Genomic DNA, 25015 nt, shown 5'->3' with positions numbered 1-25015 from the left:
AAAATATAGTTCATTACTCATATGAGGGAGCGGGGGATTTAATTGAGTGTTGACTCCTAATCCACAAATCATTTGTTACAAAAATATAGCTCGTTACTGATGATTGATCTATCAATCACATTACAATGATCTAGATTGTTAGGTCAGCTATTTGTAAATCAGCAAAAAATGGCTTGTTTGGCTCCGGTAAATATCCCACCATACGTTCACTTGAGATTTTAATGAGCATTTGTTGTTCTTCTTAAAAGTGTTGCATAGTTACGTCATTTGCATCTTCAACCTGTCTCATGCATGCATATCCATATTTAAAACATGTTAGGATCAATTAGAAATCTCTTTTTAAAAAAAATTCAAGCTATTAGGGTTGTACTGGTGGAATTTCCAAAACATGGCTAACAAAATTTTGGTGTTCATTTGTGGTGTGTGAATAAATTTTATTTACTTACTTTTATTATTGTTTTAGTGTTTTTACATAAATAACTCTAAAATTTTTATTTTGTTGTGATCTATTTGCCTTATCCTTTTGTTTACGAGAAAAAAAGGAGAGTGAAAACTCAAGTTTGGATTTTAAAACAAAACTTGACATCTAAAATGGAAATGCACAAATGCAGAGAGATATAATTCCAAAAATTCGTTGTAATTTTTACGGATTTTAAACTCTTTTAGTTTTTATGTATTAGGTTTTGAAAACATCGGTAAAAGGGGGTGTGGGGGATTTAATTGAGTGTTGACTCCTAATCCATAAGTCTTTTCTTACAAAAATATAGCTCGTTACTCAAGATTGATCGATCAATCAATTTACAATGATCTATGATTGATAGGCCAGCTTTTCGTAAATGGGCAAAAAATGGCTGGTTTGGCTCGAGTAAATATCCCACCACAATTTCACTTGAGAATTTAATGATCATTTGTTGTTCTCTTTAAAAGTCTTAGATCCTTAGGTCATTTGCTTCTTCAACCTATTTCATGTATGCATATCCATATTTAAAACATGTTACGATCAATTAGAAATCTCTTTCTTATAAAATTCCAAGCTATTAGGGGTTGTACTAGTGGTATTTTCCAAACATGGAGAACAAAACTTTGGTGTTCATTTGTGGTGTGTGAATAAATTTTCTTTACTAAAATTTATTAATGTTTTAGAGTTTTTGCATACATAAACTCTAAAATTTTAATTTTTTTGTGATCTATTTGCCATATATTTTTCTTTATGAGAAAAAAAGGGACAGTGAAAACTCAAGTTTGGTTTTTAAAAAAAAACTTGACATCTAAAATGGAAATGAACAAATGCAGAGAGAGATAATTCCATAAAATCTCTATAATTTTGAGGGATTGTAAACTCTTTTAGTTTTCATATATTAGGCTTTGCAAACTACCAAAAAAGGGGGGATTCGGGGATTTAACTAAGTGTTGACTCCTAATACACAAGTCATTATAGCTCGTGACTAATGATTGATCGATCCATCACATTACATTGATCTATGATTGTTAGGTCAACTTTTTGTAAATCGACAAAAAATGGCTAGTTTAGAATTTAATGAGGATTTGTTGTTCTCCTTAAAAGTTTTGCATACTTACATCATTTGCATCTTCAACATGTTTCATGCATGCATATCCAAATTTAAAACATGTTAGGATAAAGTAGAAATCTCTTTCTTATAAAATTTCAAGCTATTAGTGTTGTACTAGTGGAATTTCCCTAACATGCATAACAAAATTTTGGTGTTCATTTCTGGTGTGTGAATAAATTTTCATTACTCACATTTATTATTGTTTTAGAGTATTTACATACATAAACTCTAAAAATTTTATTTTGTTGCGATCTATTTGCCTTGTCTTTTTGTTTATGAGAAAAAAGGGAGAGTGAAAACTCAAGTTTGGATTTTAAAAATAAACTTGACATCTAAAATGGAAATGCACATTTGCAGAGAGAGATAATTCATAAAAGTCTCTGTATTTTTGAGTGATTGTAAAATATTTTAGTTTTTATATATTAGGTTTAGTAATCATCAATAAAAGCGTGGACCGGGGGATTTAAATGAGTGTTGACTCCTAATCTATAAGTCATTTATTACAAAAATATAGCTCATTACTCATGATTGATTGATATATCACTTTACAATGACCTATGATTGTTTGGTTAGCATTTTGTAAATGGGCAAAAAATGACTTGTTTGGCTTGAGTAAATATCCCGCCGTATGTTTACTTGAAAATTTAACGAGCATTTGTTGTTGTTCTTAATAGTCTTGCATACTTACGTCATTTGCATCTTCAACATGTTAGGATCAATTAAAAATCTCTTTCTTATTAAAATCCAAGTTATTAGGGTTCTACTAGTGGAATTTCCGAAACATGGATAACAAAACTTTGGTGTTCATTTGTTGTGTGTGAATAAATTTTCTTTACTTACATTTATTTTTGTTTTAGAGTTTTTGCATACATAAACTCTAAAATTTTCATTTTGTTGTGATCTATTTACCTTATCTTTTTGTTTACGAGGAAAAATAGAGTGTGAAAACTCAAGTTTGGATTTTAAAACAAAACTTGACATCTAAAATGGAAATTCACAAATGCAAAGAGAGAGAATTCAAAAAGTCTCTGTAATATTTAGGGATTCCAAACACTTTTAGTTTTTATAAATTAGGTTTTATAAAACATCGGAAAAAGAGGGCAGTGGGGGATTAAACTGAGTGTTGACTCCTAATCCATCAGCTATTTCTTAGAAAAATATATCTCGTTACCCACGATTGATCGATCAATCACTTTTCAATGATCTCTGATTTTTAGGTCAGCTTTTTGTAAAAGGGCAAAAAATTTGCTTGTTTGGCTTTGGTAAATATCACACCGAACGTTCACTTGAGAACTTAATGAGATGGTTCTCCTTTAAAGTTTTGGATTCTTAGGTCATTTGCATCTTCAACATGTTACATGCATGCATATCCATATTTAAGACAAGTTAGGTTCAATTAGAAATCTCTTTCTTAAAAAATTCCAAGCTATTTGGGGTTGTCCTAGTGGAATTTTCAAAACAAGGATAACAAAACTATGGTGTTCATATGTGGTTTGTGAATAAATTTTCTTTACTTAAATTTATTATTGTTTTAGAGTTATTTCATACATAAACTCTAAAATTTTAATTTTGTTGTGATCTATTTGCCTTATCTTTTTCTTTACGAGAAAAAAGGGATAGTGAAAACTCTTGTTTGGATTTTAAAACAAAACTTGACATTTAAAATGGAAATGCACAAATTCAGAGAGAGATAATTCAAAAACATCTCTGTAATTTGTAAGGATTGTAAACTATCTTAGCTTTAATATATTAGGTTTTACATACAATGAAAAAAGGGGGGAACATGGGATTTAACTAAGTGTTGACTCCTAATCCACAAGTCATTTCTTTAAAAAATATAGCTCTTTACTCATGATTGATTGATCAATAACATTACAATGACCTATGATTGTTAGGTCAACTTTGTGTAAATCAGCAAAAAAATGGCTTGTTTGGCTCAAGTAGATATCCCATCGCACATTCACTTGAGAATTTAATGACCATTTGTTGTCTTCCTTAAAAGTTTTTGATCCTTAGGTCATTTGCTTCTTCAACTTGTTTCCTGCATGCATATCCATATTTAAAACATGATAGGATCAATTAGAAATCTCTTTCTTACAAAATTCCAAGCTATTAGGGGTTGTACTAGTGGTATTTCACAAACATGGAGAACAAAACTTTGGTGTTTATTTGTGGTGGGTGAATAAATTTTCTTTACTAACATTCATTATTGTTTTAGAGTTTTTGCATACATAAACTATAAATTTTTCCTTGTGTTGTGATCTATTTGCTATAACTTTTTGTTCACGAGAAAAAAGGGATAGTGAAAACTTAAGTTTGGATTTTTAAAAAAAACTTGACATCTAAAATGGAAATGCACAAATGTAGAGAGATAATTCCAAAAAATATCTATAATTTTGAGGGATTGTAAACTCTTTTATTTTTTATATATTAGGTTTTGCAAACATCGAAAAAGGGGGGAGCGGGGGGATTAATTGAGTGTTGACTCCTAATCCACAAGTGATTTTTTAAAATAATATGGCTCATTACTCATGATTGATCGATCCATCACATTACATTGACCTATGATTGTTAGGTCAGCTTTTTGTAAATCGGCAAAAAATGGCTTGTTTGGCACAGGTAAATATCTCACAGTACATTCACTTTAGAATTTAATGAGGATTTGTTGTTCTCATTAAAAGTCTTTCATACTTACGTCATTTGCATCTTCATCATGTTTCATGCATGCATATCCATATTTAAAATATGTTAGGAACAGTAGAAATCTCTTTCTTATAAAATTCCAAGCTCATAGGGTTGTACTAGTGGAATTTCCCAAACACGCATAACAAAATTTTGGAGTTCATTTGTCGTGTATGAATAAATTTTTTTTACTAATATTTATTATTGTTTTAGAGGTATGCATACATAAACTCTAAAATTTTTATTTTGTAGTGATCTATTTGCCATATCTTTTTGTTTACGGGAAAAAAGAGAGAGTGAAAACTCAAGTTTGGATTTTAAAACTACACTTGACATCAAAATGGAAAAGAAAAAATGCTAAGAGGGATAATTCCAAAAAGTCTCTTTAATTTTAAGTCTTGTAAACTTTTTTAGTTTTTATATATTAGCTTTAGGAAACATCGGCAAAAGCGGGGAGCGGGGGATTTAATTGAGTGTTGACTCCTAATCCATAAGTCATTTCTTACAAAATTATAGCTTGTTACTCATGATTGATTGATCAATCACTTTACAATGATCTATGATTGTTTGGCCAACTTTTAGTAAGTGGGCAAAAAATGGGTTGTTTGGCTCGGGTAAATATCCCATCGCATGTTCACTTGAGAATATAATGAGCATTTGTGTTATGGTCCCATATCTGACACATGGATTCGTAGGGAAGAAGAAGAGAAAGACGAAAAATCAAGCCAAAGGGAAGCTTGAAAACCCTAGGTTTATTAAGGAGAAAACACCCCTGAGCTCATTTAGTAGAACTCAAAACCCTGTTTAACCTAAATCCATGTTTGTCTTTCTCATTACTCTTATTCCTTAAATAGGGTTCGCCCTTACAATGTTTAATATAAAATATTACAAAAATACCCCTATAAATAAAATATTACAAAAATGCCCATGTGGCCTATTAATTCTTTAACTGAATAAATTAAATTAAATTAAAGAAAAAATTAAAATAATAATGTTATTGAGTGCATAACATTACACCCCTGGGAGAAAGAACTTGTCCTCAAACTCGTAGGTAGGGTCTTCTTGCCCATGCTGTCGTTTCCACCTATTCCCAAGGCGCATCCATGGTATCTGTGTCAGCCCTCTGGACGACAAAACTGAAGCATTCCACCCTAGTGTAATTTTTTTTTACCTCAAGGTCGAATGTAGGGATGCGTGCAAAACGTCGCCACATCTCCCCAAGTAGCATCTCTGCCCTCCATCAGTCCTAGATTGGTGTGAAATTGCCCCTCATGGCGGTCTCCCATTGGCTAGGTTGCACTGCCCGCACTTTTCCAGCATGGCTGCAACAACTTCATGACTAGCCCCCATGGGATTGAGAAGACTCAGCAGCACTAACCCCCTCCATTTGCTGAAACACTCCTAAAACCATCACAGAAAACAGGATCTGCATGGTGAAGTGCCAAGAGCAAGATTGCTTCCCCCGTAGCACTAGCCATATCACATGTTTCCTCTAATTCAGACGAGCGGTCAAGTAACTGAACAACACTAGGAAGCCCACTGCATGCTTTTTCCTCATCACCATTATCAGCAGAAAACCCAACTTTGCATGAATCCAAACAGCTGTTCCTTCTCAAAAATCCAGACATCACAAGTTGTTGCTCACTGTCCTGGAGTACAGCAAGCACCTCACCATATGTACATTCCATGTTCTTTGAGATCTCTACCGCTGTTGTTTGAATCCATTTCAGATGAACTTGGTCATTAAGTTCCAAATTCAGAGGGAAGTGATGAAAGGAGACCACCATGCTGATTGCAACAGCAGCAGCAATTTCAATTTGCATCATTCTCTCAGGCTCAAGATGTCCAAGAGTGGCACCAGCAGTAATAACAATGGTTCTGTTCTTAACAAAGCATAATAATTCCGCACATTCCCCTGTTCAATAAAACTTCTGAGCACAGAAATCCCATACTCCCCCGCCTTTGCAAGCAATGTATTAAGTATAAGATTAGTCCACTGCAAGAGAGTGGTTATCTGCATTGTGGTGAAGACCACATTCTGGTCAGTTGTCATGATGCTCACAGGCCCGGCCGGTAAACGATGTGAGGTGCTCCTTAAACTACTCATAGCTGCAGCCTCTGTCACAATCTTGGTGAAAAAAACAGGATGGTTACCTGCTACTGTGTTGTTGTTGGAGCTTTGTCCCCCCACAGTTGCAAGCTATCCCCGAATCCAGTGTCCCAACATGATTGTTGTCCAGCACTTTAATGTCCTTTGTGCTAATTGTTTCAAAACTGTTCTAGCAATCACTGCCCCTGTGTCATTGAAGTATGCAGGTAATTTCAAACGAACCGAATGCAATAACAAAAGTGATAGAGGATTTAATAACTACATCTGCTGGTTTCCTCCCTGTAGACAGTAAGTCACCACTGAAAGGTGTATTTATTCCATATGGCCATGTAGGGCCTACAGCAGGTCTACTGAGGACTTCCCCTTGTCTGCAACCTTCAAGCTCCTTCAAGCATCTACTGTCTTCAGACACACACCCAGCCACAACAAGGGACTTACCATCCTTTTTGCAATTAGACTTTAAATTTTCCATGGCTGATTGAGTAGGAGATTTCACAGTACATGTATTAATGAACCAAATATTACAGTAAAATTTTTGGGTTGAAAAATTGTGTTGGTTGCTGCCCTCCTGTGCTGTCAAATTTTTGTGTTCTATTTTTTTTTGTTGAGTCCATTTCTGCATTGCCACGGTAGCAGCAGCTAAAGTCCAAAATGATAAACCAACCAATCTATCTACTTGAGCCAGTGCCCTCTACCCTTTCTCTCTCAACCTCTGACTGACACATTGAGCTTCTTCTGATCTCTTTTCAACCAACCCAATATAAGTAGCAACAATTGGTGAATGCCCAGCCTCTAACATCACAATGAAAAACCCAATCCCATCTTCCAACTACTTCCCTTTACACAATCCTTGAACAAAAACTGTATAGCTGAAAGCATTTGGAGATATACCAATGTTCTTAATTTTCCTGAAAACCCCTTTTTCATCTTCACACTTTAGTGCCTTGCAGCAGCCTTCCACCACAGTCGTATAGATTTCAGGGATTGTACCCTTTTTATGCATTAACTCAAATAGCTTCATAGCTTCTTGAATCAAACCGTCCTTGCATAGGCCATCTAACACTGCAACAGCATTGGGGATGAGCCACATTTCTTTCATTTTCCTGAAATTCTCGTCAGCATCTTGAGGTGATGGATTCGGTGAGGCAGCTACATGTAGTTCAGAGTCTTTGGTGGAATTTTCTTGAAGGAAATTAGATGTCGTCTGGCTATAGTGTTTTTCATTACCAAGTTCAAGTAAATGCACCTCAGAATCTATACGAACAGTGCCCAAGCAGCAATTATGGAACCAAAAAATTGAACCCCCACCTTTTCCATTTGACAATGAACATACGCACGGGTATTGTGCGCATCAACACAAAAATAAAGCCCCCCCAAAAAATATTTCAACAGTCCCCACAAAAAAAATTCTATCAATCCCGGCATCCCCAAAAAAATTTCATCTCGGAATTCATACACACAAGCCAGAATTCCATCAAAATGGTTTTGTTTCTCTGCTTCCCATAACAAAAAACCACCTGGCCAAAAATTCGAGCAGTGTCGCTGCTGCTCAGCCCCTTGGAGCCCCTTCACCCCCACAAAAGAATAGTTTAGACATAACAATTGAGGGCATTTAAGAAACTTACCCAAAAAATTTTTGAAATTCGTTTTTTGCTATGCTGTCAAGACCGAGAGTGAAGTTGAGAGTGAGAGCTGTTGTCCGGACGCCATCTCCCATAGGAACTTTGTCCAACGGAGCCAACAGAGTCTCCACTTTTTCCGGTGGCTAAAAGCAACCCTTTGGGGCTTCGCCTCTTTGAGATTTTCTGAGACAGAGGGCTCTTGGAAACATTTCCTGGTCGAAACAGTCGCCAAAAAATTCTCCTTCTCCTATTCGGGACTGAGTGTTGCTAGCCGTGAGCTAGGTTGGTATGATTTCGGAATTTCTGGGTCCCGTTGGCCTACTCGGGATTTTTGTGCAGAACGTCCTGCTTGGAAATTTCCATTGTCCCCAATTTTGGATTTGAGGTCGCACCCAAATCCTCCAGTGCCAATTTGATTTTGGACAATTTTGGATTTGATGTATTAGAATCCGATTTTGGATTTGTGTCCCAAATTTCAGATGTGCCCGCTACTGGAGTTCCCTGGGTGGAGATGTTGAAAATTTCTGAATCTTGGCCTTTCTGCCCGTCTGAGAGAGCGTCTGCTCGATAATTTTGTTCCACGACCTTTCTCTCTACTCATGGTCAAAATTCTTCTTGATTGCGGCCCTTCACACATCATTGCCATTCCCTATTTGATAATGTGTAATTTCTAGTTCATAATTAGGATTTGATCCAATTGTTGCAAGATTTGAGCAAACCTTCACTAGTTTTCTACCTGTGCGTCTGTGTGCGCATTCAGCTCTCTGATAAGCAACTCTTTTAACTCTCCATTGCTGGAATTCTCCATTACGCGGCTCTGATACCAAGTTGTTATGATCTCAAATTTGACACATGGATTCGTAGGGAGGAAGAAGAGAAAAACGAAAATCAAACCAAAGGAAGCTTGAAAACCCTAGGTTCGTTAAGGAGAACGTACACCCCTGAGCTCGTTGAGGAGAACTCAAAACCATGTTTAACTAAATCAATGCTTGTCTTTCTCATTACTCTTACCCCTTAAATAGGGTTCACCCTTACATGGTTTAAGATCAAATATTACAAAAATACCCCTATAAATAAAATATTTCAAAAATGCCCCTATGGCCTATTAATTCTCTAACTGAATAAAATAAAGTAAATTAAAAAAACAATTAAAATAATAATATTATTTCCTGGAAAAAAATTTGTTGTTCTCCTTAAAAGTCTTGGATCCTTAGGTCATTTGCATCTTCAACATGTTTTATGCAGGCATATCCATATTTAAAACATGTTAGGATCAATTAGAAATCTCATTCTTATAAAATTCAGAGCTATCAGGGGTTGTACTAATGTAATTTCCCAAACATGGATAACAAAACTTTGGTGTTCATTTGTAGTGTGTGAATAAATTTTCTTTACTTACATTTATTATTGTTTCGAATTTTTTGCATACATAATCTCTAAAATTTTCATTTTGTGGTGAGCTATTTTCTTTATCTTTTTGTTTACGAGAAAAAAGGGAGAGTGAAAATTAAAGTTTGGATTATAAAACAAAACTTGACATCTAAAACGGAAATATATAATTGCAGAGAGTGATAATTCTAAAAAGTTATTTCTTACAAAAAACATAGCTCACAACCCATGATGGATCGATCAATGACTTTACAATGATCTTTAATTGTCAGGTCAATTTTTCATAAATAGGCAAAAATTGGCTTGTTTGGCTCGGGAAAATATCCCATCACACGTTCACTTGTGAATTTAATGAGCATTTGTTGTTCTCCTTAAAAGTCTTGGATCCTTAGGTCATTTTCTTCTTCAACCTATTTCATGCATGCATATCCATATTTAAAACATGTTATGATCAATTAGAAATCTCTTTCTTATAAAATTCCAATCTATTAGGGTTGTACTAGTGGTATATTCCAAACATGGATAACAAACCATTGGTGTTCATTTGTGGTGTGTGAATAAATTTTCTTTACTTACTTTTATTATTTTTTTAGAGTTTTTGAATAAATAAACTCTAAATTTTTTATTTTTCTGTTATCTATTTGCCTTTTCTTGTAGTTTTCAAGAAAAAAAGGGAGAGTGAAAACTCAACTTTGGATTTAAAACAAAACTTGACATCTAAAATGGAAATGCACAAATGCAGAGAGAGATAATTCCAAAAAGTCTTTGTAATTTTTTGGGATTGTAAACACTTTTAGTTTTTATATATTGGGTATTGCAATCATCGAAAAAAGGGTGGAGCGAGGGATTTTTGACTAAGTGTTCACTCCTAATCCACAAGTCATTTCTTACAAAAAATATAGCCCATTACTCAATTTTAATCGATCAATCACTTTCCAATTATCAATGATTGTTAGGTCAGATTTTTGTAAATGGGCAAAAAATGACTTGTTTGACTTGGGTAAATATTCCACTACACATTCACTTGAGAATTTAATGAGCATTTGTTAATTCTCCTAAAAATTTTTGCTTCCTTACGTCATTCGCATCTTCAACATGTTTCATGCTTGGATATCTATATTTTAAACAAGTTAGGATCAACTAGAAATCTCTTTCTTATAAAATGCCAACCTATTAGGGGTTTTACTATTATTTTTTGCATTCATAAACTCTAAAATTTTAATTTTATTGTGAAATATTAGCCTTTTCTATTTGTTTACGTGAAAAAAGGGTGAGTGAAAAATCAAGTTTAGATTTCAAAACAAACTTAACATCTAAAATCGAATCACAAATGCAGAGAAAGATCATTGCAAAAGGTCTCTGTAATTTTTAAAAATTGTAAACTCTTTTAGTTTTTATATATTAAGTTTTGAAAACATCGGAAAAGGGGGAGGAGCGAGGGATTTAACTGAGTGTTGACTCCTAATCCATAAGTCATTTCTTACAAAAATATAGCTGGTTACCCAAGAATGATCGATTAATCACTTTACAATGATCTACTATTGTTAGGTTAGTTTTTATTAAATGGGCAAAAAATAGCATGTTTGGCTCGAGTAAATATCCCAACGCACGTTCACTTGAGAATTTAATGAGCATTTATTTTTCTCCTTAAAAATTTTGAATCCTTAGGTCATTTGCATCTTCAACAAGGTTCATGCATGCATATCCATATTGAAAACATGTTAGGTCCAAATAGAAATATTTTTCATATAAAATTCCAAGCTATTATGGGTTGTACTAGTGGAATTTCCCAAACATGCATAACAAAACTTTGGTGTTCATTTGTGGTGTTCAAATAATTTTTCAATTGTTACATTGATTATTGTTTTTTATTTATTGCATACATAAACTCTAAAATTTTAATTTTGTTGTACACTTTTTTCCTTATCTTTTTTTTACGAGAAAAAGGGAGAGTCAAAACTCCAGTTTAGATTTTAAAACAAAACTTGACATCTAAAATGAAAATGCACAAATTCAGGGAGAGATAATTCCAAAAAGTCTCCGTAATTTTTACATATTGTAAACTCTTTTAGTTTTTATATATTAGGTTTTTCAAAAATCAGAAAAAGAGGGGACGAGGGATGTTTAATTGAGTGTTGACTCCTAATCCATAAGTAATTTCTTACAAAAATATATCTCATCACTCATGATTGATTGATCGATCAATCACTTTACAATGATCTATGATTGTTAGGTCAGCTTTTTGTAAATGGACAAAAAATGCCTTGTTTGGCTCAGGTAAGTATCCCACCGCACGTTCACTTGAGAATTTTATGTGCATTTGTTGTTGTCCTTAAAATTCTTGGATCCTTAGGTCATGCATGCATATCCATACATAAAACATGTTAGGATCAATTAGAAATCTCTTTCTTATAAAATTCCAAGCAACAAGGGGTTGTACTTGTGGAATTTTCCAAACATGGATAACAAGAATTTTGCGTTCATTTGTGGTGTGTGAGTAAATTTTCTTTACTTACATATATTATTGTTTTGGAGTTTTTGGATACATAAACTCTAAAATTTTCATTTTATTGTGATCTATTTGCCTTATTTTTTTGTTTACAAGAAAAAAGGGAGAGTGAAAACTCAAGTTTAGATTTTAAAACAAAACTTGACATCTAAAATGGAAATGCAAAAATGTAGAGAGAGATAATTCAAAAAAGTCTCTGTAATGTTTAGGTATTGTAAACACTTTTAGTTATTATTTATTAGGTTTTTACAAACATCGAAAAAAGGGGGGAGCATGGGATTTAACTTAGTGTTGACTCCTAATCCATAAGTCGTTTCTTAAAAAAATATAGCTCGTTACTCATAATTGATCGATCAATCACTTTACAATGATCTATGATTGATAGGTCAACTTTTTGTAAATGGGCCAAAAATAGCTGGTTTGGCACGACAAAATATCCCACAACACATTCACTTGAGAATTTAATGACCATATGTTGTTCTCCTTAAAAGTCTTCGATACTTTGGTCATTTGCTTCTTCAACATGTTTTGTGCATGCATATCAATATTTAAAACATGTTAGGATTAATTAGAAATTTATTTCTTATAAAATTCCAAGCTATTAGGGGTTGTACTAGTGGTATTTCCAAAACATGGAGAGCAAAAATTTGGTGTTCATTTGTGGTGTGTGAATAAATTTTCTTTACTAAAATTTATTAATATTTTAGAGTTTTACATCCATAAACTTTAAAGTTTTAATTTTGTTGTGATCTATTTGCCATATCTTTTTGTTCACTAGAAAAAAAAGGGATAATGAAAAATGAAGTTTGGTTTTTAAAACAGAACTTGACATCTTAAATGGAAATTCAAAAATGTAGAGAGAGATAATTCAATTAAATCTCTGTAATTTTGAGGGATAGTAAACTCTTTTAGTTTTTATATATTAGGTTTTGCAAACTTAGGAAAAAGGGGGGACCAAGGGATTTAACTGAGTGTTGACACCTAATCTACAAGTCATTTCTTATAATAATATAGCTCGTTACTAATGATTGATTGATCCATCACATTACATTGATCTATGATTGTTTGGTCAGGTTTTTGTAAATCGGCAAAAAATGGCTTGTTTGGCTTGGGTAAATATCCCACCGTACGTTCATTTGAATTTTCATCTTATAAGGCTTGGATACTTACATCATTTGAATTTTCAACATGTTTCATGCATGCATATCCATATTTAAAACATGTTAGGATAACATACAAATCTCTTTCTTATAAAATTCCAAGTTATTAGGATTGTAATAGTGAAATTTCCCAAACATGCATAACAAAATTTTGTTGTTCATTTGTGGTGTGTGAATAAATTTTCTTTACTCACATTTATTATTGTTTTAGAGTCTTTGTATACATAAACTCTAAATTTTTTATTTTGTTGTGATCTATTTGCCTTATCTTAATTTTACTAGAAAAATGGAGAGTGAAAACTCAAGTTTGGATTTAAAAAAAAAAATGACATCTACAATGGAAATGCAGAAATGCCAAAAGAAATTGTAAACTCTTTTAGTTTTTATATATTAAGGTTAGTAATAATGGGTAAAAGCGCGGAGCAAGGGATTTAACTGAGTGTTGACTTCTAATCCATAAGTCATTTCTTACAACAATATCGCTCATTACTCATGATTGATTGATCAATCACTTTACACTGATCTATGATTGTTTTGTCACTTTTTTTGTAAATGGGCAAAAAAGTAGCTGGTTTGGTTTGGGTAAATATCCCACCGTACGTTCACTTGAGAATTTAACGAGCACTTGTTATTCTTCTTAATAGTCTTGCATACTAACGTCATTTGCATTTTCAACATGTTCTATGCATGCATATCCATATTTAAAACATGTTAGGATCAATTAGAAATTTCTTTCTTATAAAAATCCAAGCTATTAGGGTTCTACTAGTAGAATTTCCCAAACATGGATAACAAAACTTTGGTGTTCATTTGTTGTGAGTGAATAAATTTTCTTTACTTACATTTATTATTGTTTTAGAGTTTTTGCGTACATAACGTCTAAACTTTTCATTTTTTTTGTGTTCTATTTACCTTATCTTTTTGTTTACGTGGAAAAAGAGAGTGGGAAAACTCAATTTTGGATTTTAAAACAAAACATGACATCTAAAATGGAAATGCACAAATGCAAAGAGAGAGAATTCCAAAAAGTCTCTGTAATAATTAGGGATCCTAAACACTTTTAGTTTTTATAAATTAGGTTTTATCAGACATCGGAAAAAGGGGGGAGTGGGGGATTAAACTGAGTGTTGACTCCTAATCCATCAGTTATTTCTTAAAAACATATATGTCTTTACCCACGATTGATTGATCAATCACTTTTGAATGATCTCTGATTGTTAGGTCAGTTTTTTTGCGAAAGGACAAAAAATGGTTTGTTTGGCTTTGATAAATATCCCACCGCATGTTCACTTGAGAACTAAATGAGCATTTGTGGTTCTCATTAAAAGTCTTGGATTCTTAGGTAATTTTCATCTTCAACATGTTTCATGCATGCATATCCATATTTAAAACAAGTTTGGATCTATTAGAAATCTCTTCCTTTTAAAATTCCAAGCAATTAGGGGATGTACTAGTGGAATTTCCAAAACATGGATAACAAAACTATAGTGTTCATATGTGGTGTGTAAATAAATTTTCTTTACTCACATTTATTATTGTTTTATATTTTTTACAAACATAAACTCTAAAATTGTAATTTTGTGGTGATCTATTTGGCTTGTCTTTTTCTTTACGAGAAAAAAAGGATAGTGAAAACTCAAGTTTGGATTTTAAAACAAAACCTAACATCTAAAATGGAAATGCACAAATGCAGAGAGAGATAATACCAAACAGTCTCTGTAATTTTTAGGGATAGTAAACTCTTTTAATTTTAATATAATAGGTTTTACAAACATAAAAAAAAGGACAAGGGGGGAGCGCAGGATTTAATTGACTGTTGACTCCTAATCCACCCGTAATTTCTTACAGAAATATAGCTCGTTACTCATGATTGATCGATCAATCACATTACAATGATTTATGATTGTTAGGTCAACTTTTTCTAAATCGAAAAAAAGTGGCTTGTTTGGCTCAGGTAAATATCTCACTACACGTTCACTTGAGAATTTAATGATCATTTGCTATTCTCCTTAAAAGTCTTGGATCCTTAGGTCATTTGCTTCTTCAACAAGTTTCTTGCATGCATATCCATATTTAAAACATATTAGGACCAATTAGAAATATCTTTCTTATAAAATTCAAAGCTATAAGGGGTTGCATCAGTGGTATTTGCCAAACACGGAGAACAAAACTTTGGTGTTCATTGTGGTGTGTGAATAAATTTTCTTTACAAAAATTTATTATTGTTTTAGAGTTTTTGCATACATAAACTCTAAAATTTTAATTTTGTTGTGAAGTATTTGCCATATCTTTTTGTTTACGAGAAAAAAGTGATAGTGAAAACTCAAGTTTAGATTTTAAAACAAAACTTAACATCTATAATGGAAATGCACAAATGCAGAGAGAGATAATTCCAAAAAATATCTATAATTTTGAGGGATTGTAAACTCTTATAGTTTTTATATATTAGGTTTGCAAACATTGGAAAAAAGGGGGGAGCGGAGGGTTTAACTGAGTGTTGACTCCTATTCCACAAGTCATTTCTTAAAATAATATGGCACGTTTCTCATGATTGATCGATCCATCACATTACATTGATCTATGATTGTTAGGTCAGCCTTTTGTAAATCAGCAAAAAATGGCTTATTTGGCTTGGGTAGATATTCCACCGTACATTCATTTTAGAATTTAATGAGGATTTTTTGTTCTCCTTAAAATTTTTGCATACTTACGTCATTTGCATATTCAACATGTTTCATGCATGCATATCAATATTTAAAACTTGTTAGGATCGATTAGAAATCTCTTTCTTATAAAATCCCAAGCTATTAGGGGTTGTACTAGTGGAATTTCCAAACATGGATAACAAAACTTTGGTGTTCATTTGTGGTGTGTGAATAAATTTTCTATACTTACGTTTATTATGGTTTTAGAGTTTTTTCATACATAAACTCTAAATTTTTAATTTTGTTGTGAACTATCTTCCTTTTCTTTTTGTTGACATGAAAAAGGGTGAGCAAAAACTCAAGTTTGGATTTTAAAACAAACTTGACATCTAAAATGGAAATGCACATATGTAGAGAGAGATCATTGTAAAAAGTCTCCATAATTTTTTTGGATTGTAAACTCTTTTAGTTTTTATATATTATGTTTTGCAGACATCAAAAAAGGGGAAGGGGGGGGGGGGGGGGGGGGGGGGGGGGGATTTAACTTGGTGTTGACTCCTAATCCATAAGTCATTTCTTACAAAAATATAGTTGGTTACCCATTATTGATTGATCAATCATTGTACAATGAACAACTATTGTTAGGTCAATTTTTTTTAAATGGGCAAAAAATGGCTTCAACATGTTTCATGCATGCATATCAATATTTAGAACATATAAAGATCAATTAGAAATCTCTTTCTTATAAAATTCCAAACTATTAGGGGTTGTGCTAGTGGAATTTCCCAAACATGAATAACAAAACTTTCGTGTTCATTTGTGGGCTGTGAATAAATTTTCTTTACTTACATTTATTATTGTGTTGTGGTCTCTGACCATGCACTGAGTGATTTGACGATGAAAGAGATCATTTGAGGGATTTTCATTCACACCTTGACATCTTAATCTACTAGGGCGACCTATGGTGACTGATTAAGTACTCACGGAATGGAATGGAGAGGAGATGGATTGAAGAACGATGGATAACCAAGTTTGTTAAAGGGAGTCTTGAACCTTGGGTTCGTCAAGGAGAACACCGACCCTGATTAAGTTAAAATTCTGCTGATCGATGCATCACATTACATTGATCTATGATTGTTAGGTCAACCTTTTTTAAATCGGAAAAAAATGGCTTGTTTGGCTTGGGTAAATAATCCACCGTACATTCATTTTAGAATTTAATGAGGATTTGTTGTTCTCCTTAAAAGTGTTGCATACTTACATCATTTCCATCTTCAACATGTTTCATGCATGCATATCCATATTTAAAACATGTTAGGATCAAATAGAAATCTCTTTCTTATAAAATTCCAAGCTATTAGGGTTGTACTAGTGGAATTTCCCAAACATAGATAACAAAATTTTGGTGTTCATTTGTGGTGTGTGAATAATTTTTTTTACTAACATTTATTATTGTTTTAGAGTCTTTGCATACATAAACTCTAAAATTTTTATATTGTTGTGACCTATTTGCCTTATCTTTTTGTTTACGAGAAAAAAGGAAGAGTGAAAAATCAAGTTTGGATTTTAACACAAAACTTGACATCTAAAATGGAAATACAAAAATGCAAAGAGAGATAATTCCAAAAGGCCTCTTTAATTTTTAGGGAGTGTAAACTCTTTTAGTTTTTATATATTAGGTTTAGCAAACATCGGTAAAAGGAGGGAGCGGATATTTAACTAACTCTTGACTCCTAATCCATAAGTCATTTCTTAAAAAAATATAGATCGTTACACATGATTGATTGATCAATCACTTTACAATGATCTAAGATTTTTTGGTCAGATTTTTGTTAATGGGCAAAAAATGGCTTGTTTGGCTTGAATAAATATCCCACCACATTAATGAGCATTTGTTGTTCTCCTTAAAAGTCTTGGATCCTTAGGTCATTTTCTTATTCAACATGTTTCATGCATGCATATCCATATTTAAAAAATGTTAGGATCAATTAGAAATCTCTTTCTTTTAAAATTCCAATCTATTACATGTTGTACAAGTGCAATTTCCCAAACATGGACAACAAAACTTTGCTGTTCATTTGTGGTGTGTGAATAAATTTTATTTTATTTTTAAAATTTTTTGCATACATAAACTCTAAAATTTTCATGTTGTTATGATCTATTTGCCTTATCTTTTTGTTATCGAGAAAGAAGGGAGAATGAAAACTAATGTTTGAATTTTAAAACAAAACTTGACATCTAAAATGGAAATGTACAAATGCAGAGAGAGATAATTCCAAAAAGTCTCTATAATTATTAGGGATTGTAAACTCTCTCAGTTTTTATATATTAGGTTTTTCAATCATCGGAAAAGAGAGGCCCCGGGGGGGGGGGGGTGCGTGGTGCGTGGGATTTTTAACTTTGTGCTGACTCCTAGTCCATGAGTCATTTTTTTAAAAAAAAATAGCCCATTACTCATGATTGATCGAGAATTCACTTTCCAATGATCTATGATTTTTGGGTCTGATTTTTTTAAATAGGCAAAAATTGGCTTGTTTGGCTCGGGTAAATGTCCCACACACGATCACGTGATATTTTAATGATCATTTTTTTCTCCTTTTTGGAAGATAAGATCAAGCCCAAACGACCAAGGAAGGGCCAAATATGTAAGATTATTATAAGATGGGCCACATGACCAAGGAATGCCCACAAGATGGGCCCAAGCCCATAAGAAGTAGTACCCACAATGATTACCAGGAGCTGGTATCCTTATCACATAAGTTGGAAGATCAAGAAGGACTCACAAAAGTATCTTTTTCTTAGGGTCATGACCAAGAAGAGTTTTTGTTTAAGTTATATTTGTCTTTTATCAATATTGAGTTACCTAATTATGTTAGGACTTACCGTAAGTGTTAGAGTTTGGGTGTAATTGGGACAAGGGTAGTTTTATTGTAATAGGACTCTACTACCTTCCTCTATTATAAATAGATGTTCATGTACTCTGATTATAACAAGTTATTGATGTCAATAAAGTATTTCAATTTTCTATAAATTCAACATGGTATCAGAGCAGGTTCTATGAGTTGACTTGGTCAACTCACGGAGGTAATGTGATCCTTTTCTCTAAACGCTAAACCCTAGTTGTAGGTTTGTAGTTATTTTTTTCTGTCCCTACACCTGCAATTTTCTTTGCGATTTTTACCTCTATAAGTAGTTTTTAATATTTTAATTTATATATTGAAGGAAATATATTTGAGTCTAATTTATAAAGAAGAACTATTTGTTCCAAACGGAGTTATCTACAAAGAGATATCGATATTTGAATGAGCGAAGGTCAGATTGTAAAAAGGTTTGAGTAGCAGTAGCAATCTTAAGATTCCGATGTACTTTTCGCTATTAAGAACTATACTTTATATGGATAAATATATATAAAACAAAATATATGTAAGTCTATTCTTTTACCTATTCAACCAATTTTTCATCTGAGTTATGTACAAAGAGAAATCAATATTTGAAGCAGCTAAGGTCAAATTGAAAGAGAGGTTCAAGCAACAACAAAAAGCCTCAACTTTTGAGGTATTTTAAACTATCAAGAAAGAGACTTTATATGGATAATTATATATCAAGAGAAAGTATGTAAGTCTATTTTCTTACCTATTCAACCAATTCTCTGTATGATTTTTTTATAAGGAGATATTGCTCTTGGAAGAGTCAATGGGCATTTTGGAAAAACAAGAGAAACAAAACTTAGTTCGGCCAGATGACAGAAACTGAAACCTATCAGATTATTTATCTTCTGATAATTATATTTTATGAAGAGATGTTATACTTGGATGAAATTTATTTAAGTCTAATTTAATAAGCACAAAATTTCATGTCAATCTGATCCATATTGTCGATAGACACACTACCGATAGCAGTGGAGTGTGCCCTACATCCAACATTAAGATTGGAGTATGAAACGATGGCTTACCTGCTAGGAGTGATTTTTACTCTCACTTATAATACCGTAGGGCCTCATGGAAGGACGCAATAGCATGAGGGGGAATGTTGGAAGATGAAGGCATATTGGAAGATGTGCCACTTTATACAAAAATATTTTATACATCATTTGCAGCAAGCTAGGAGTTATTGTTGTTCTCTCACCCCCAGCTTGAAGGGGAGTGTTGGAAGATAAGATGAAGCCCAAACGACCAAGGAAGGCCCACATATGTAATATTACAAGATGGGCCACATGACCAAGGAAGGCCACAAGATGGGCCCAAGCCCATAAGAAGTAGGACCCACAATGATTACCAAGAGCTAGCATCCTTATCAAATCAGTTGGAAGATCAAGAAGGACTCACAAAAGTATATTTATCTTAAGGTCACGACCAAGAAGAGTTTTAGTTTAAGTTATATTTGTCTTTTATAAATATTTAGTTGCCTAATTATGTTAGGACTTACCTTAAGTGTTAGATTTTGGGTGTAATTGGAACAAGGGTAGTTTTATTGTAGTTGGACTCTACTACCTTCCTCTATTATAAATAGAGGTTCATGTACTCTGATTATAACAAGTTATTGATATCAATGAAGTATTTCTCTTTTCCATAAATTCAACACTCCTTAAAATTCATGGATCCTTAGATCATTTGAATCTTCAACATGTTAATGCATGCATATCCATATTTAAAACATGCTAGGATCAATTAGAAATGTCATTCTTATAAAATTCAGAGCTCTTAGGGATTCTACTAATGGAATTTCCCAAACATTGATAACAAAACTATGGTGTTCATTTGTGGTGTGTGAATAAATTTTTTTACTTACATTTATTATTGTGTTGTGATCTCTAACCATGGACTAAGTGATTTGACGATGGAAGAGATCATTTGAGGGATTTTAGTTCACACCTTGACATCTTAATCTACCAGGGCGACCTATGGTGACTGATTAAGTACTCACAGAATGGAATGAAGAGGAGATGGATTGAAGAACGATGGATAACCAGGTTCGTTAAAGGGAGTCCTGAACCTTGGGTTCGTCAAGGAGAACACCGATCCTAATTAGGTTAAAATTCTGCTGAGCTTCTCATTCCCTTTCGTTAGCCTCTTAAAGCAATCAGGCCGAGGATCAAGATATAGTTTATTACAATAATGCCATTTGTGGCTTACCTACTAGCAAATAATGAAATAAAGAAGCATATAATGCCTAAGGTACTTCACTGCTCCTCTAAGTCACCAACTCATCCGCGTCGCCTCTGGATGACTAGTCTTGCTATGGATTCCATAACTTCACTCCCCCCTTGGAGAAAGAGCATGTACGCATGCTCGAATGTAGGGTAGACGTGTTTAAAGATGTCTAGATCTTCCCAAGTGGCCTCTGTAGCATCTGTGTGTGACCACTGGACTAGTATTTCTGTTTGGTCTTCAAGCTGGTGAGAACTCAAAATTTTGGTGGGTGTGAGATCAACTTTACAGTCTTCAATCAGTGCTAAGGAAGGAACTGACAATGGTACGAAACCTTTTAATGGCTTGAGCAAAGAGACATGAAAGACGTTATGAAGCTTGGACTCTAGAGGAAGATGTAGCTTAGATGCTACCTATCCCACACGTTAGATAATCTGGAAGGTCCCAAAATATTTTGGCGAAAGCTTGTGCTGAGTACCCGCAATTGAATGTTGACGCTATGGCTGGAGATGTAGGCATACAAAATCTCCTTGATTGTACTGAATATCACGGTGATGCTGATCATAATAAGCTTTCATACATGCTTGGGCTTTTTGAAGACGTTGGCTAGCAAATTCCAGTAATTGATCGCGATTGAGAAGGGCTAAGTCAACTACGTCCACTCTGACCCCTGAGCATATGAAAGCAGTCTAGGGGGATCCCTGCCATATAGGATTTTGAAAGGTGTGGCCTGTAATGCTGTGTGAAAAGAGGTATTGTAGCAGTATTCCGCCCAAGGAAGGCATTCCACCCATCGTTTAGGGGTGTCCCCCACAAAACACCATAAATACATCTCAATGGTGCGGTTCACCACCTCAATTTGGCCATCTGTTTGAGGATGATAGGCGGAAGAGTATTTTAGTTTGGTACCAGATAACCAGAATAGATCTCTCCAAAAATGACTTGTAAATACCACATCGTGATCACTGACGATGGATTCCGGAATGCCGTGGAGATGAACAATATTTGAGAAGAAAACTTGAGCTTCCGCGCTACTGTATTAGGATGCTCCAATGGTATAATGTGTGTATTTTGAAAATCGCTCAACCACCACGAAAAGAATAGACTTGCCCGAAGCCTTAGGAAGTCCTTCAATGAAATCCATAGAGATGTCTGACCAAACCTGTGTTGGAAGATTTAGTGGTTGCAGTTCCCCAACTGGACTTAAAATTTTTTGCATTGTTCCGCCGGCATACCTGACACTCAGCCACATACGTTGCAATAGTGGCTTTCATCCCTTCCCAATAAAAATCTCCCCGCATCCGCTGTAATGTCTTGAGGAGGCCCTCATGAGTGTTGTCATGGTGTGATGAAACTGTGATGGCTACCAAAGGGGATGTGGAGGATAAATATATGCGGTGCTTGTAAAAAATGATGTTGTCCTAAATTGACCAGTGGGAGGACATTGTGCCCCCTACAATTTTTTCCATCAACTCCTTCATTTCTGGTGTGCACTGGTGGTCCTCTTTGATTGAATCCAGCAAGAGAGGTGTAGGGTAACTAATGGCAGCAATGTGCGTTGTCTCCTCTAACCGACGTGATAGGGCATCTGCAGCTTTGTTCAAGGCGCCGGCCTTATGTTCTACAATAAAATCAAACCACATGAGTTTTGTAATCCAATGCTGTTGTGGAAAAGTTGAGATTCGTTGCTCTAATAGAAACTTCAAACTGTAGTGGTCTGTGCAGATGATAAAGAAACATCCCCATAAATACAGCCGCCAATGACGGACAAACTTTGCTAAGCCAATTAATTCCCTTTCATAGGCCGGTAACTTATGATGATGAGCTGCGTGTTGGCGGCTGAAGTAGGAAATAGGGCGGTGAGATTGTTGAAGTACCGCCCCAATCCCTCCTCCTGATGCATCACATTCCACCACAAAGATATCATCAAAATCAGGTAATTGCAATATCAGAGCTGTTGCCAAAGTTGTTTGAGTGTCTGGAAGGCTTGTTCCGTGGTATCATTCCATTGGAAGGCATTGCAACTGAGGAGATTTGATAGCGAAGCTGAGAGTGGCACATAATTGTGGATGAATTTGCGATAGTAACCTGCTAAGCCCAAAAATCCTTGTAATGCTGAAATATTGCTCGGTTGTGGCCTACGGATGATAGCAGAATTTTTTTTCCGGATCCACTATGACCCCTGTTGATGTAATGATGTGACTTAGATAGGCTACTTGAGGGTGACCAAACGAACACTTGGAACATTTTAAATATAGATGATGAGTTCTAATAAGTGTGAAAACCAACCGCATATGTTGATCCCATGACTTGTTGTAGATTAATATATCATCAAAAAATACTAATTTTTTTTTTGAGATAGGCACTAAATACCTCATTCATTAATGCTTGGAACTTTGAGGGAGCATTGGACAGACCGAAAGTCATGACAACAAATTCAAAATGGCCATGATGAGTACGAAATGATGTCTTCGTTATATTCGGAGGATACATGCAGACCTGGTGATACCCCGAACGCAAGTCCAACTTGGTGAAAAATTGAGCCCCATATAATTCGTCTAATAATTCATCCACTAGTGGTATAGGGAACTTGTCCTTGATCATCTTGGTATTTAATTCACGGTAGACTACACAAAACCTCTAAGTATTGTCATGTTTCTTGACCAACATCACTAGAGAGGAGAAAGGGGACGTACTGTGTCGGATGAGACCTTGTTCTAGCATGAGGTGACATTGATGTTCAATTTCCACTTTTTGAATGTGTGGGTATCGATATGGTCGCACAACTATGTTATGGTCCCAAATCTGACACAAGGATTCATAAGAAGGAAGAGGACGACGACGAAGATCAAGCCAAATGGAAGCTTGAAAACCCTAGAGCTCATTGAGGAGAACTCCAAGCTTGTTTACTCTAGAATTAACCTAATTCTCAATACTTCAATGCTTGTCTTTGTCATTACACTTACCCCTTAAATAGGTTTCACCCTATTAGGGTTTAAGATAAAATATTATAAAAATACCCCTATGGCCTAAAACTGAAATAAATAAAGTAAATTAAAGAAAATAATTAAAATAATAATGTTATTGTGTGCATAACATTACACCTCCCTAGAAGAACGAGCTTGTCCTCAAGCTCAAAAGTAAGGTCTGTAAGCCGACGTCTCCATTTGTGCATAAGTAGCATCCGCGGAGCGGTGTCCTCCCTCTGGATGTCCCAACTCATCAAGTCAGGTAGACCGAATTCAACCTTACAATCTAGACGTCCAGGACGTAACAATGCTGGATTCAATGTATCAGGTCTATTTGTAGCCATCAGGACTAGGATATTACCACGAGCATCAAACCCATCAAGCTGATTAACAACATCAAGCATTGTACACTGAACTTCATTAGCACCACCAACACCATCATCAAAATGAACACCACCTATGGCATCCACATCATAAAAAAAAATGCAACCCGTCACTGAATGAGCCAGCTGAAAAAGTTCGCGGACCGTCCTTGCCTCTTCATCTACCTATTTTTGGACAAGCTCACTACCAAAAAAATGAATAAACCAGGCAGCTGGTCTGTTGGCTACTGTAGAATTTAGGATCTCATGAAAGGAACTTTAGATCAACAAGAAACAAGAAGAAGAAGAAGAAAGAAGGAGAAGAAAAGAAGAAGAACGTGGAAGAAGAGAGTTTGGATTAAGGGAGAAGAGGGTTGCGTCAAAAAGAAAAATGAGGGCTGGACGAATTTGTGGAAAGAGAGGAAAGTGCTTCAATGCCCTACATCTTAGCCAATGCCTTCATTTATAGTTTTACAATACCCTTAGGGCTACAACTTGATAAAACAAAAGACATAAAAGGAACACATATTTACACTTCTATGCCATCTTTATGGAAAGTACCATATTTTACACATATGCCACTCCTTTGACGTGTGGGCTTCTTGTCTTGAGCTTGTGGCCTTGAGCCCATCTTCCAATACTCCCCCTCAAGTTGGAGGAGAAAAGACATTATAAATACCCAGCTTGCCACATATAAACGATAGGATTTTAGATGTAACGGGTTTAGTGAGAATATCAGCCATTTGCTCTTGAGTAGACACATGTTTGAGAGAGATTATTCCTGCTTGAAACTTCTCCCGTATAAAATGACAATCCACCTCAATGTGTTTAGTTATTTCATGAAAAATT

The 25015-nt window shown here is 34.5% G+C and overlaps 1 pseudogene; it reads right to left on the bottom strand.

The window, feature by feature from the left end:
• Positions 1 to 7192: 7192 nt before the first annotated feature.
• Positions 7193 to 25015, bottom strand: part of LOC137959405 (uncharacterized) — a 28433-nt pseudogene continuing 10610 nt past the window's right edge.

This window comes from Aristolochia californica, unplaced genomic scaffold (assembly GCF_029961685.1).
Source record: "Aristolochia californica isolate CCGP_79_NKW_82.1479 unplaced genomic scaffold, dmAriCali1.0.hap1 SCAF_3, whole genome shotgun sequence".
Classification (NCBI taxonomy): Eukaryota; Viridiplantae; Streptophyta; class Magnoliopsida; order Piperales; family Aristolochiaceae; genus Aristolochia; species Aristolochia californica.
This window is presented reverse-complemented; position numbering and strand designations above follow the sequence as displayed.